Consider the following 13,403-nt stretch of genomic DNA (forward strand, 5'->3'; position numbering starts at 1 on the left):
AAACAAAATATTTTAACTCTGATGGAGTTCAAGTTACCCATTTCATTTCTTTTGCTGTTTATGCTTTATATCTTCTATCTAAGAAATCATTATGGACTCTCAGGTAACAAAAATATGCCATGTTTTACTTTTAGAGACTTCTAGTTTCAGTTCTTACAATTAGGTTTATGTTCAGTTTTGGAATAATTTTTGCAAAAAAAAAATCACTTGACCAAACTTATCAGTATAGGTTTTAGGTTAATGAAGGCACTGGATACCATAATATTCCTCCAAAGACTGGTTTATGGTTTATTTTGCTGGCTTGTTTTAATGACAATTAATTTGGATGGGTTGGAACTACAAAGGCTGTTAAGTGTCATTTCAAACATAAACTCAGTTCCTTCATCTTTATCAGTGATGCTTGGCTTCTACTCACATACGCAAGTTTCAGGGAAAGGAGGGTCCTCCCTGCCCCTGGCTTGCTCTTCTCTGGTATCCCCTCACCACACTGTCAGCAGTATTATAATCTAGAACCCTGTCCATTTATTAGAACAAATTAACTGTAAGAGATAACAAGGTGGTAACTTCTACATAAGAATTTACATGATTTGGGAGAAAAAAGAGGGAGGAGAAATGCAAAATTGTTTCTTTGTATTTCAAACTCTAACTGATCTTCCTTTTCTGAATTATTGTAACTTTTAATTTGCATCATAATTATGTTTTGTTTAAGTACCTAAAGGAATTAAGCTTTATTTACACAACCCCTGCCTCTCCACCTGCCACTGTTGAGGAAACCATTTAAATAAGGGTTATCCAATTTGATAATTGTCTAATGTAATTGCCTAAATTAGCTGGAAGGAGATGCTGCATACTGATGTGCAGACGGTAACTGCCCAATGGAGAAAATTATGTCGAGTTGCCCTCTTGCTAAGAACCATGCTTGTTCTTGCAAAATCTGGAAGAGGAGTTCAGCTTTCAAATGGCTAGAATAAGAGTAAAACTGTAAACTACAATATTGGTCAATTTTACAAATTTCAACAGCAAAGGAGAGACATTCCTGGGTTGAAAAGGTTTCCATGCTTACTGGACTTGACTTCATTCCAAAGTTCTTTGTAAATTTGAACCAATTTAAGCAAAGCTTTTGTGTAGACATGACTTTTGTTTTGCAATTCTGCAATTTAGAAATAATAGGGCAGACTGACAGTCTTCTATACTTGGAAATAATAAACAAATTCAGATGAAAACACACCCAAAATGCAGGGAAATAGACAAGGTAAGTTCAGTTCCTTCAAAGAATGACTTTGGAAAACATAAAGGAGTCTGTGCATAGTGTTGATTTCAAGGATCACAGAAAGTAGTACAGACCTTGAAAAAAATTTTTCAATTTAAAGCACAGTAAGACACGTGTGTGTGTGTGTGTGTGTGTGTGTGTGTGTGATGTTGAGAATGAATACCAGAGATACATTATGTATATAACATTTATGATTCTTGTGTGCATATGTGTGTTCATGAACAAACAGATATTCAAGCTCACTGTTTTAGTTAATCCAAGATGTTACTTTAGATGTGAATTTTGTGTTTACTTTAAAAATAAATAAATAAATAGTGCTTGCTAATTTAGGGCATCCTAAGATAAACACTAGGAAAGCCCAATTTCCCAAGTATATTTCACTTAACATTGGTGCCAGACATCAAACACACACACACACACACACACACACACACACACACACACTACTCTATTAATAGATACAATAATAGATAACTATCTTCCAGAAATGCTGTATATTTTATTTGTCTCTTGGATATTTGCAATGCCCAAGAATATATAAATATATGAAAAATACTGAGAGATCTGGTACCAAAGAAAGTTATTGAGAGTTTTCTTTCTTTTCTGCTTTCTCCCTCCTTCCCTCCCTTCCTTCCTTTCTTTTTCTTTTCAGTGTTTTTTTTTTTAATATCTTGAATTTCCTGCCCATATAATGTCTATTAACATAGATATAACCTCTGGGACATTTTCCAGGAGAATAGATACAAAGATACAAAAATATTTATATAAATCCAAATTTAATGTATTCCCACTGACTATCACATTCAGGACTCAAGAACAAGGACTCAGAACAAGCCCAAGAACAGTGGGTAAAAAACCAGCTGTACCTCCATAGACTCAAGGTGATGCATCCAAAAAGCACATTTCTGACAATATTAGAAGAGGTGCCAAAACCAACCAACAACAACAACAACAACAACAAAAAGTTGAATATTCATTGTAATTCCTTAAAAGATACAAATAGAATATTTCTTTTATGGGACAAAATTAATGTCTTAAAAAAAATCCATCTCCCTTCATCCCTGAAAATCCAACTCATGAATCAAGACAGGTCATCTCTTTTTCAGGACCCAGTCACCTGCTTTTGCAGAACTCCCATGAATCTCCCCAAACTCTGGAAAGCCAGATCCAGCCTGGATCTTTCCTCACAACCGCTCTCACCTTGGCTGGATCTCCTCCTTTCTGAATTTCCTAGTGAATCCATCTCAACTCCTCCCTGGAATTCTGTCCGGGCTGTTTTACCCATTTCTTCTTCTACACAGTCCTACCCACTCATGTGAAGAAGGAAGGCAGGGGATTGAAGAGAGAGTTGAGGTGAAGGCTGTGATGACAGAGACATTTTGCCCTCAATCCAAGCAAGCCTCGACTACTTTTAAATCACTTTTTTGAATTATGACTTGAGATACTAAGAATCTGTTTCAATTATGCGAAAAATAATAAAGATATGTTTTTAAAAATAGGGTTTCAAAAGAAACAAAAATAATCCAAATAATTCTTGTTATAGATCTAATTGTGACAGGTAAAGTAAATGTCAAAGTAAGAACTACTTGCATATTTCATCTTTCAAAACATCAGCTGAGCATCAACTACTGAGAGAATAGACGGCATTGAATAAATTCAGTCCAAGTACCCTTAGCAGTTTTGTTACTGAAGGTAGATTTCTTAAACAAGTTATCTCATGCTGGTGATCAGGAGCTCCAAATCGGTGGTCACCCTGATCTTGATTGATTTGTTTCACAAACAATTGGTGACAGTTGATAGCTAATGAAGTAGGGGTTCCCTTGAATGTATATTGAGATTTTCTTCTAAGGTCTTTTACAATACATCTATGTTTCACTCAGAGTAAAAATATCTTTCATCTCTATCTGACTGTAATGTATTTTAGCATACAAAAGAGAAAAAAATACTGTTTCAATACTGATGGAAAGTCATGAGCCCTTTGCATCTCATCAGAATTATATGTAATGATTTATTTTTCTGTTTGATAAAAAAAAACACACCAAGGGTATGTGTGCACATGCATGTGTGTTCACATGCTTAAGTGCTTGCACATTTGGTTATTTTCTTTGATTGTACTGCCTTGGAATGCCCGATTTCATGGGGGTTTGCATTGCTGTAGGTTCTTGAAATTAGGCAGTGTCAGAGAGGTGACAGTAATGCATATCATCAGAGCTTGATGCATCTTTATATGTTCTGCTTCCTTCATTAAGTCTCAGTATAATTTTTCCAAATTAAGAAGTTAAAAAATATCTTCAGTTTGATGGTATTTTAAGAAGGCAATGTTGCTTGTGATGACATACATCAAGGCTCTATGAATTTCAGCAGGTAATTTCAAATATTGTTTCCTTCTCATGGTAATGTAGTTATTAAATTAGCAAGTTACCAAAAGGGTGCTCCACACCCAAACTAACAATTCACATCATATGGAATCATCCTCCAGGGATACATAGCATTGCATCAATTTACCCCTAATATCCACTCTGCTTCCCCTGACTCCTTTGGGACTTGTAGTGACTATCAATATTGTCAAAGAGAAGAAAAATCACAAAGAAATTGAGGTAGTAATACTGGTTTCGGCATAAGGAATCTGCAATTATTAAGTTATCCTACAGTTAAGATTATTTATCAGTTCATGTTTCTACAATAGAAATACCACAGACTGGGTTACTTATATAATGAACATTTCTTTTCTCATAGGCCTGGATACTGAGAATTCCAGGATCAAGGTCCTGGTACATTCAGTGTCTAAAAAGATTTGCATCAGGGTTGTAGGCTGAGGCAGGGGTTACCATCATTGGCTATTACTTTTGTTTTGTTTTGTTTTTATCAGCATTGTCTTAGTTGTTTTAACTCTATTATTCTAATATAGGAAGCTTTTTGGCATTGCAGACCCTATTCAAACATATTTATGAGTTAAGAAATGATAATCATAAATCAAAATTCCTGATTAAATACAGGAGCGAACTTTGCATGGATGTGAAATATTTGCTGTTCATGAACATGAACTGACCTCTAGAATTTAGGTTTCTCCTTCCCACTTATTACCTAGATAACATAAATAATCCATAATAACCAATAAGATACATTAAATTTCATATCTTAAAATATCCCTTAATCTCCCTCAGTATTAAACCAATATTTAAATATATTTTAAAATTATTTTAATTTTTTAAATTAGTTTTGCATGACAGTGGAATGCACTTATGCACTTTTATATATCATACATAGATGGGATGTAACTTCTTATTTTTCTGAGTATACATGTTATAGAATCATATTGGTCATGCAGTCACATATATACATAAAGTAATAATGTCTTGCATTCTACTATCTTTCCTATCCCCACATCCCATACACTCCCCTCCCTTTACTTCCCTCTACCTAATCTAAGGTACTGCTATTCTTCCCTAGTGCCCCTGGCCTTATTGTGAAGTAGCATCTGCATATTAGAGAAAATGGCCTTTGGATTTTGGGGATTGGCTTATTTCACTTAGCATGATATTCTCCAACTCCATACATTAATGGAAAATGCCATAATTTCACTCTTCTTTCATAATTTCACTCTTATTTAAAGCTGAGTAATATTCCATTGAGTATATATGCCACATTTTCTTTATGCATTCAGCTATTGAAGGACATCTACATTGGTTCCATAGTTTAGCTATTGTGAATTCAGCTGCTATAAACATTGATGTGGCTGTAATACTATAGTATGATGATTTTAAGTCATTTATGTATAAACCAACAAGTGGGATAGCTGGGTCAAATGGTGGTTCCATTTCAAGTTTTCTGAGGAATATCCATACTGCTTTCCATAGTGTTCGTACCAATTTGCAGTCCCACCAGCAATGTATGAGAGTACCTTTTTCCTCACATCCTCACTGACATTTATTGTTGCCTGTGTTCTTGATGATTGTCATTCTGACAGGAGTGAGATGAAATCTTAGTGTAGTTTTTATTTGCATTTCTCTAATTGCTAGAGATCTTGAACACCTTTTCATATATTTGTTGATTCACTTGTGTATCTTCTGTGAAGCATATGTTCTGTTCCTTAGCCCATTTATTGATTGGGTTATTTATTTTTTGGTGTTAACTTTTTTGAGTTCCTTATATATCTGAGAAATTAATGCTTTATCAGACATTCATGTGCTAAAGATTTTTCTCCCAATCTGTAGGCTCTTGCTTTACATTATTGATTATTACCTTTGCTGAGGAAAAGCTTTTTAATATGAATCCGTCCCATTCGTTGATTCTTGATTTTACTTCTTGCACTTTAGGAGTCTTGTAAGGAAGTTAGATCCTAGATCAACATGGTGAAGATTTGAGCCTATCTTTTCTTCTATTAGGTTCAAGGTTTCTGTTCTAGTGCCTAAGTCTTTGATCCACTTTGAGTTGTTTTTCTGCAGGGTGAGAGATAGAGGTTTAATTTCATTTTGCTCCATATGGATTTCCAGTTTAGGGAGCAACATTTGTTGAATACTCTGTCTTTTCTCCAGTGAATGTTTTTGGCACCTTTGTCTAGTATGACATGATTGTATTTATGTGGGTTTGTCTCTGTGTCCTCTATTCTATATCGTTGGTCTACAAGTCTATTTTGGTGCCAATACCAAGCTTACTATAGCTCTGTAGTATAGTTTAAGGTCCAGTATAGTGATACTTTCTGCTTCATTTTTCTTTATAAGAATTGCTTTAGCTATTCTGGGTCTCTTATTTTTCCAAATAAATTTTATGATTGCTTTTTCTGTTTCTATGAATAAACATAGGAATTGCATTAAATCTATATAATTCTTTTAGTAGTATGGTCATTTAAACAATTTTAATTCTGTCTATTCAGGAGCATGGGAGAATGGGAGATCTTTCCAACTTCTCAGATTTTCTTCAGTTTCTTTCTTTAGTGTTCTGTAGTTTTCATTGTAGAGGTCTTTCACCTATTTTGTTAGATTATTTCCAGGTACTTATTTTCTTTTTTTTTTCTTCTCTTTCTTTCGTTCATTTTTTTTGTGAATGAGTAGTTTTCCTAATTTCTCTTTCAGTGGATTCATCACTGATGAATAGGAATGTGTTTGATTTATGGGCATTAATTATATATCATGCTACTTTTGTTCTTTACTAAATTCATTTATTAGTTCTAGAAGTTTTCTGGTGGAATTTTTTGGATCTTCTAGATATTGAATCATGTCATCAGCCAAGAGTGATAGTTTGAGTTCTTCTTTACCTATTTATATCCCTTTAATTCTTTTCTTTTCTTTCTTTCTTTTTCTTTCTTTCTTTTTTTTTTTTTTGTATAATTGCTCTGGCTAGAATTTCAAAGATGATGATGAACAGAGTGAACAGAGGTGGTGAGAGAGGACATCCTTTTCTTGTTCCAGTTTTTAGGGGGAACACTTTCAATTTTTCTCCATTTAGAATGATCTGGCCTTGGGTTTAGCATATACAGCTTTTACAATGTTGAGATATGTTCTTACTATCCCTAGTTTGTCTAGTGTTTGGTACATGAAGGTGTGCTGTATTTTGTCAAATGCTTTTTCTGCATCTACTGAGATGATCATATAGATACAGAAAAAGCATTTGAATATATTTCTGTTAATTTTTTCACTCTAGTATATGTTGAAACACATACATTTTTTAGTATTTGAAATTTGTCTCAGTCTTGACCTTTGATACTTGCATAAAATTAAACTTTGAATAGCAAATTACAAAGACATCCAGAAGCATGATACAATAATATTCACTCAAAAGTAGGAATTATGTAGTATTCAAGTATTTTGGAACAACTAAAATTGCTAAAAGCTACATATTTAATTATGCATGACCTGAATACTTTTGGAACAAATTTAATGTGTTCAAATAAGCAGTGTTTCAAAGGGTGCTTTGGAATAGAAATGTAAACTGACATCCCTTTTTGTGACTTATTTTCTTCCTCAATAGAACTTTACTTCTGAAAAGGAACATGAAAAAGATCCACTTAGTAGGTCACTGTTATTAGAAAAAAATGCAAATGAACAACTAAAACTTCACTCCACAAATCAAGCTGCCTGCTCTCCTGGGCATTATTCAGTGCTTGGTTTAATATTTTCCTAACATTTTAAGAGTTTTTCCAATTAAATATTAATACTTTTCTCAAAGAGAAAGAGAGATTTACTATCCTAAAGAGATGGTGGAAGGGAGAGGTAGTGATCTGCATGAGCAGTTAGAATGAGGAACTGAAGAGAAAGGTTCATTAAGGAAAACATGCTGAGCCCACTTTCATGCACCAAAGAGCTGCAAGTGGAAGCTGGATTTAACTAGGTGGTGGGACTCAACACGAAGTCTATATGATTTCCAAGTGATTGGCTCTACTGGGCAAGGGATTACCCAACTATATCATCAGCCTAGAAGGTCAGAGTGGTGTTAGAGCATCCATCATTTTTTTTTTCTGTCTATATTCAAAAGCAAGCAAAGAATCAAAAAGTACAGACTCATAAGGCATCTTGGCATCTCAGCCTGCCAACTGAGAGGTGTGTCAACATGAGAAGCCTATGGCCCCTGCTTCCATGTCTACTGCACTAGATGCCATGGTCCATACCACAGATGTATCCGTGAATACTTCAACAGTGATCTCTGAAGCTGCCTGGAGGAGGGTTAATGACTCACAAATCTCAGCAAATTACCTTTTGGGGGGATGTGATATCAGCTGCGATGAGCTGCAGACCTGGAGGCCATGTCCTCTTCCTAAGAACATCCTGCATCATTTCCCTGCACCAACTGGGGTCTAAAATCCTCGCCACCATTTCCTGATTCATCTCTAAAAATCTATTCCAGTTCTATGTACCCTGAAAAAAATGGGAGCAAAAGACGAAGGCTGATTTGCATCTCACACCTCCCTCTGCTCGATCCAGCTTTATTTACTTCCTCAACAATGTTCATCTTGAGAGCATTCCCCAATAAAATATTTACATTAAAATATCCAAGAGTCAGCTTCTTGGAAAATCCAGTGTGTGATATCTATTATTAATATTGCCCAAGTCTGTGACTGTGAACGTGAGGCTCTTATTTGAAACAGTTGTAACTGCTCTTTGCACAACTGAACACACTCAGCATGGCTCTCTGCACTGCAGCTTGCTGTGGTTTCTTAAAACCTCTCAGCTTGAGCTATTTTGCAGCTACAGTTTATGTCAGGATGGGAGGCTGTTCTTCATAAAAACAACAACCCCAAATCTCTGTGATTTTGGAGCATTACATTTAATTGCATGAATTCACCTTTTTTTTTTTTTTTCTTTTCAGAATGAGGATACACTTCCTTGTCACCCTGCTGAAACTGTATAGTCAAGGGTCTGGGCTGTTTCTATCTCATTGTTTATATTCTGCAACACAGATCTTTCATAGTTTCTGAGACAGAAGAGGAAAAGTGATAGAGAAGACATGATTCCTCTAAATCATTTTTGTTCCAAAGTCAGTCACATCATTTATGGTTTCAGTGCATGAATCAGAAATGGTTGAATTACTCTAGGGCCACTAGAACCTGCACATAGAAACTGGTACACCATCAGTAAATATAAGATCAATGTCCAGTAGCTACATAATTCTCTCCCTCTGTACTTGCCAAGGTGAAGTTCTGGTCCAATTTCCCACTCAATCATTCAGTAAGAGAAATACCATAAATGTCATCTCTAAATTGGTAAAAATATCTAATATTTTTTTCTATAACATATAAAAAATTGGTAAAAATATTTTAATATTTTTTCTTTTTTTAAAAGATAGAGTGAGAGAGTGAGAGAGAGAGAAAGAGAAAGAGAGAATTTTTTAATATTTATTTTTTAGTTTTCGGCGGACACAACATCTTTGTTTGTATGTGATGCTGAGGATTGAACCCAGGCCGCATGCATGCCAAGAGAGCGCGCTACCGCTTGAACCACATCCCCAGCCCCATATTTTTTCTATAACATATATAAATATACAAAAAAATATTTTTGGTTATTTTGAGAGTGAATACAATCAACTTACATCTTTGAACCTCAGTATATTCATCAAATAAAATACATAAAGCAACCATTGACAAAAGATGGTGGCAGATAACAACCACCAACAAAATATCATAGAATAAAACTCTAAATATGACTTGGAAATAATACTATATATATATAGTATATATATATATATATATATATATATATATATATATATATATATATACATATATGCAGACACCTCGTATGTGATGTATAATATATATATATATATACACATACCCAGTATATAATATGTAATATATACACACATATACCCAGTTGTTATAGTCTTGGTCTGGACTGTCCCAGCAAAAGGTCATGTGTCAGTCAATGCAGCAATTTTCAGAGGTGTAATGATTGGGTCTTGACAGCTATAACCTCATCACTTGATGAATCCATTTGATAGATGGTAACTGCGTAGTAACTGCGCACAGGCAGGACAGACTGGGAAGGAGTACAGCACTGGGGGCATGGTCTTGGGGATTTTATCTGTCCCTGGGCCCTTTCTGTCTCTCTGCTTGCCAACTTCCATGAACTGAGCTGCTTTCCTCTGCCTCACCCTTTTGCCACAATGTTTCTGTCTTTGAGACAGTTTTCAATGGAATGAATCCTCTGAAACCATAAACCCAAATAAATCACTCCTCCTCTGAGTGATTCTTGTCAGGTGTTTTGGTCACAGCGATGTAAATCTTATTAACATACAGGTTTGGGCAATTCTTTCTCACTAAGGATGGGTGTGTGGCTGTAAAGATGTTGCCTGCTTCCAAAGAAACACACCTGGTGGGATGAAGCAGAACTTTTCAAGTTAAATCCTGTCCATCAGACTTTATCGCCAATCTTATTGCCATTCCCCACACTCGACCTACTGGCTCTGTTGTTCATGCGCAGTTTGACTGAGGTCAATTTCCTCAACCACTTAACACATCATTTTTTTCTCATTTGTGAATATTCCCTGAAAGAGAGTCACAGTTACTAGCACATCATGATCTCAGAGAGTCAGATTTGAATAATGACATCCCCACTGCCATGTCCTTCCTTCTCCAATCTAAGTTCACGGAAGTCTCAACATGAAAACCGAGTCTTTCACTAATTTCCAAAATAGGGAGAAAAATCATAGGATTAGTATGTTTGATAATAATAATATTCAAGAAATTAGCATGGACTATATTCAATGCTTAACATGGTCCCCATATTTGAAGAGTATCCACTAAATAAGCATTATTCAGATCCCTGTAAAATTGTTTTTAAGTTTCTTTTGGGAAAAGCCATCCTGGGTTTCCTAAAGTTGACCTTTTAATACCCATACCATTTTTCTCCTTTTAATTTCTATAACATTAGAAGGATATCCATTAGACTATATTTCTGTTGGATTTATTATTTTTGCCTTCCCTATTCAAAATGCCCAATTTATGTAACTTAAGCCTGCCTATGTCTTCTGTAAGACTAGCATCTCCACTACTTGTTTTCTTTATGGGATGCCAAGACTCTAATCCTCACTGATTTAAAGACATCTAATTGAATCTCACAGTCATGGTCACAACCTTGAACATAGGCATCTTTCATTCCCAGTAGAAAAGGACTTCAAATGTTCATCTCTAGTCTGATTTGCCTAATGCCCATTGGACATATACTCCCACTGGGCATGCTGCTCTTATCTTGAACTTAAATCAAACAGAAACAAATTAGAAATTATTTCCACCTTATATGTCATTTTCTATCTCTGGGCATAGTGTCAGCCTCCAGTGATTTGCCCAATACAAAGATATATTTTTTGTTTTACCTCCTCCTTTCCCTTACCTTGTAATACTCCACCATACAATTTCAATCTAATCTACTATACATCTTTGAACATTTCTATTTCTCTCTAGCCTAATTAGCAGTTTCTTAGCCCAGATCACTGCAATCTGCCACCTACACTACTTAACAACCTGATTAACTCCTTATATAAATTTCTGTCACCGTCATCCCTGGGGCACACCATACCCAGAAGGAGCCTCAAATTTCTAATTGTACCCTTCCTAAGATAAAGTTGAACCTTCTTACTATGACTTACACTTTCTTCTTCAGTAACGAATTAATTTGCCTTTCAAGTATCTTTGTTTTCTGTCCCCCACCAACACCCCAGCCATGATACACTCATTTGTATCCTAAAACACTTGATTTCATTTTATATAAACTTTGATTTTATTATTAAACTCGGTTCAATTTTCTCCTGTCTACAGCATGGCAGACTTTCTGCTTGTCATACTAAATTACCAGCAATTAACAGTATTTTTCACACTGCAGATGATTACCCAGTTCCTATTGAATGAATCAATGTCACCAATACATACTGTGCATCACTCATGGCCACTGCCCACTTGCGTGTTGACAATCATCAAGAACTCCTGAACTTCAGAGATAGAAATATCATGACTAAGTGTGGGAATAGGGCTTTCAGATTAGCCTTCTTGTCTTGGTCCCTTAAAAAACGTTTTTTTTTTTTTTTTTTTTTTTTTTGTTGTTGTTGTTGTTTTCAATTTTAGGCAAGCCATTTAACTTATTTCTTCATCTGAAAAGATAACTTTAAAAAATTACCAGAGTTGGGCCAGGCATAATCCCAGAGGCTCATAGGATGCTGAGGTAAGAGTGTCCAAGTTCAAAGCCAGTCTCAGCAACTTAATGAGGCTCAAACAACTTAGTGAGATTTTTGTCTCAAGATAAAATAAAAATTAAAAATAGGGCTATGAATATGGTTCAGTGGCTAAGAGGGTTCAATCCCCAGCATAAAAAATAATAAATACAGATTCAGTTGCTCTAAGCACTAAATTAAGATCATGGGTATAGAGAAAGCTGTAGCATATTACAAAAAGGAAACAACTGATTTAGGTCAGAGATTATTATTACTTTCACATGATCTGGGCGTGGTGGAGCATACCTGTAAGCCTAGTGGCTCCGGAGGCTGAGGCAGGAGGATCATGAGTTCAAAGCTAGCCTCAGAAAAAGCAAGGCACTAAGCAACTCAGTGAGACCCTGGCTCTAAATAAAATACAGAATAGAGCTGGGAATGTGGCTCAGCGGTCGAATGCCCCTGAGATCCACCCTGTTACCCCTCCAAAAAAAAAAAAAGTGGCTTTCAGATGAAGCTTTCTTATGGCATCCATGTAGGGAAGAGAGATTTCTATTTCCTTAAAAAGGGCTTAAAAAATCTGCACTCATTTCCCCTTTGTTTCCCACTGCCTCAATCATTTATAGGAACAATGTAATTACACATTCCAGTCAATGCACCTTATCTTAGTGCTTTTAAAATTTCATTGAAGTCAAACTTGTTTAAGCAGTGAGAGAGGAAGTGATAGTCTTCATGTCTGGGGACAGAACCTGGCATGTGGCTGGTCTGATTCATCAACTGCAGACGGCACTGGCTGATTTATGTGGTGCACACTGCAGAATTCCATGTTCAAGACTCTGTAGATGTTGAGATGTTTTTCAAGTTGTTCAGGCATTTTCAAGGTTTAGGGGCGATTACGTGTGTGTGTGGGTGTGTGTAATTTGTATTAACTACTACTATAGAAAACTTGTGCATAATTTCAGCAGTACTGTGTTAATGGGTAGTATCACTATTTTTTAAAAGTCTTACCAGCTCTTTAAAATACACATAAATGGTCTAAAATCTGTACTTATGACATTTTAGCCATTTTCAACTCACCATCTTGTTCAACATAATGTTAATTCTCTGCTAGACATTTTTAGTATCTATCTAACTTAACTTCCTCCATTTCTACTCTCAGATCACACTTCAAAGCCTCATCCCCTAATTGATTGTTTATTCAAAATGCAAATTTTCATATCTCAACTTTCATATACAGATCATTCAATGTCTAACAACTGGTCTTTACATAAAACTTCCTCTGTGTGTGTGTGTGTGTGTGTGTGTGTGTGTTTGTATGGCCTACTAATCCTTCTATTATTGTTTGAGTACTGCTAGAATTTCAATTCTAACTCATTCATCCTTGTCTTTTGGTTTCAGTACCATACATGGGATCACTCACTTGTCTCACAGACGTATCTAAATTCTTTCCTCTGACACACACCTTTCTATAGCACAATCCACCATTGCCTAATTAACT

This window comes from Urocitellus parryii, chromosome 15 (assembly GCF_045843805.1).
Source record: "Urocitellus parryii isolate mUroPar1 chromosome 15, mUroPar1.hap1, whole genome shotgun sequence".
NCBI lineage: Eukaryota > Metazoa > Chordata > Mammalia > Rodentia > Sciuridae > Urocitellus > Urocitellus parryii.